A 3,124-nucleotide genomic window follows, 5' to 3' on the forward strand; every position below is an offset into this window, starting at 1 on the left:
GAATTACATGAATTTTTTCTTTTACTTTGGATATTGGCATATTTCTTCTTTTTTCAGGCTCATTCTCTTATATCCATAACTGTGATATTATTACCCACCCTAAAACTACGCTAAAAACCATTAAAAGTGACTACAATTTCTTTTAGCAACACTGTACAATATGTATGCCATGTTTCTGTGTTACTGTATAAATATTTTATGCATAATAAGATTACTGTTGATTCATCCATCAAAATACACAAGTGTAAGTTTTATTCATCTGAATTTATCGAATTTGTGATGCCTTGTACATAAATAGCTTCCGTTTCACATCGCAAGTTGGGGAAACGTGGCACCATTGTACACAGGTGCGGGCCACACCACAGCCGCAAACGTACGCGAGTCCTACTATACCATCAGGTCAAATTACTCAGCTAAGAGGCTTTTACGAATTAATGGCTAACTACAGTCTACTTTTACCCCTTCATTTCCCCTATAGATCGTTTGGAGGTAGGAAGAAAAGCCCAAACACGTCATTGAACTGAATGGGTTGATAATGAGTGTATACATGGAGGGAGAATGGGGCATGAGGAGAGGAAGGCCGAGAACGATGTGAAGGGTGAAAATGGTGAAGTACATGAGAGAGGGTGACTTGGAGTGATGAATTGTGACAAAGAAATATTTTTGTAGAAACCATTCTGATTTAACGCTGTGATTGCATGTAGAGAAAAAGGGAAGATGGAGAAATAAGGATGGAAGTGGAAGAAGGAAATGGTGGAGAGACGGAGGGGAGTGATGGAGATGATTGGAGGAGACGACAAAGACTGAGGAGGGAGAGGGAAGAGCAGATAAGGGAAGAGGGAGAAATGAGGGTGGAAATGGAAGAAAGAAATGGTGAAGAGACGGAAGGAAATGACAGAGATAATAGTATCTGCAGGAGACGACCGAGACAGAGGAGGGAGAAAATGCGAGGAGAGTGAATGGGAGGGGGAACAGATGAGGGAGATTAAATAGCAATTGAGAGGAAAGAGGAGGATTGAGGAAGACGAGCAGGATGTGAGGGATAAATTTCTTAAAAGAAGGAGGGAAGACATTTTTGGAAGAAGACAGGAAGAAAGTCGTTCACCACCACAGCAGATATGAAACGAAAAGCAGTCTTAGAATTTGATTCAGGTATTCCAAATATAATGATCTGCCTTTTCTACCCGTCCCTGCCCCCGCCCAGGAGGGGCTTGGAGACGGGTATTACTTTCACTCGGTTTTTCTGTGTTTGTTGATTCAGGTATTCCAAATATAATGATCTGCCTTTTCTACCCGTCCCTGCCCCCGCCCAGGAGGGGCTTGGAGACGGGTATTACTTTCACTCGGTTTTTCTGTGTTTGTTGATTCAGGTATTCCAAATATAATGATCTGCCTTTTCTACCCGTCCCTGCCCCCGCCCAGGAGGGGCTTGGAGACGGGTATTACTTTCACTCGGTTTTTCTGTGTTTGTTTGTCTGTCTGTCTGTCTCTCTGTCTGTTAACAACTTTACGCGAAAACTACTGGTGCGATTTTGACAAAAATTACAGGGATGATGGGCTATGACCTTCTGATCACCTGATTAAATTTTGGGCCCAGGCCCAGGCTGTAGGGCCAAAAAATGTAAAAAAAAAAAAAAAACGAGGAGGGGGGGGGTAAAAATCATTTCTTCGTCATAACTCCTTTCAGATTCGTCATAGCGACATGAAACCAAAACCTAAAGGTGCATCTTTCAAATCTGCATCCTATAACATGCCTCATTACATCAGGGGGGTCACCCCCCAGTTAACGGTAGGGGGGTCAGTGTCAGGTGGGTTGGGCCTAAAATTTCAAATGGAGATAAAATCGTCAATTTTCACTCTGTTTACTCCAAATCTGATATGTGACATCTTTGACTAGATATCCTGTTGTGTTTATACGTCAGCACTAAAATGACCGCCGGGGACGGGTTTGCTGTGCCTTGGCACCGCTTCTTGCTCTTTTTCTAATTTCTTTTTTTTCTTTCTTCTTACCAGGACTGACTTGCACCGGCCTTCAACATCCTCCTCCCCCCCAACCCCGCCCACACCCCACTATTAACCGACCATGTAGTGTGTGTGTGTGTGTGTGTGTGTGTGTGTGTGTGTGTGTGTGTGTGTGTGTGTGTGTTGGGGTCAGTGAGGGGAAGGATGCGGAGAATTGTAAGAGAAAAGAAAGACGAGATTCATCGTCGTAATCTCTCTCTCTCTCTCTCTCTCTCTCTCTCACACACACACACACACACACACACACACACACACACACACACACACACACACACACACACACACACATTGTTTTCTTCTTATCTCTTATCAACCTCTCTCGTCCTTTGCACCCTTCCTCCGTGTTATATCTTCCTCAGTCTTGCGTCTCAGCCTCTCGTGTCTGCGTCTTCATTTACTCCATCATCATTTCCAACTTTGTCTTTCTCTTATCTCCCCTTTCATTATCTCCTACGCGGACCATCTTACAAGACACGAGACAAGGAAGAGTGAGGGAGATAGTGTGCAAGGAGGAAGACGGGAAGAAACGAATGTAAAATGATAGGATGTGGAATATAAATTAGAGGGAGGAAAGTGAGAGGGATTTGACGTTGAGTACACCGCTTCCCGTCCGATCAGCGAAGTTAAGCAACGTTGGGTCTGATTAGTACTTGGATGGGTGACCGCCTGGGAACACCAGATGCTGTTGGCATCCCTACGTGTCAAGTGGGGTTGGTGGAGGATTAGTGCTCCTCCCTGTAAAACAGTTAACTCTAAGCCCTTGGCCACCTCGTTTGGGATACATGGCGTCTGGCAATGAATGAATGAAATGAAAATATGTTTACCCAGATGTTGTAAATCTGCGTAAGTTTTCCCTTCCATAAGAGTTAAATTAAAGAAAAACAAAAATATGATTCATTTCCAGATGCCGAACACTAATCTAAAACACTGGAGATTGTAAACAGTTCGAAAGACATACTAAGATTGACGGGAATATAAGAAGAATGCTTTTCCAGTGAAAAATTTTCGTCATAAATCACCAAGTATCCTTAAGAGACCGTAGTGAAAGCGTTACTGAAGGTAAAATCTCATCTCGCCAATTAGGAGTTTGAAGTTAAAAAAA

General features: G+C 43.2%; 1 pseudogene; it reads left to right on the top strand.

Moving 5' to 3' along the window:
- Positions 1–2,594: 2,594 nt before the first annotated feature.
- LOC145397717 (5S ribosomal RNA) lies at positions 2,595–2,713 on the top strand (annotated as a pseudogene).
- The last annotated feature ends 411 nt before the right edge of the window (positions 2,714–3,124 follow it).

Source organism: Coenobita brevimanus, chromosome 42 (assembly GCF_032717465.1).
Source record: "Coenobita brevimanus isolate Jiangsu-jjx chromosome 42, ASM3271746v2, whole genome shotgun sequence".
Taxonomy (NCBI): Eukaryota; Metazoa; Arthropoda; class Malacostraca; order Decapoda; family Coenobitidae; genus Coenobita; species Coenobita brevimanus.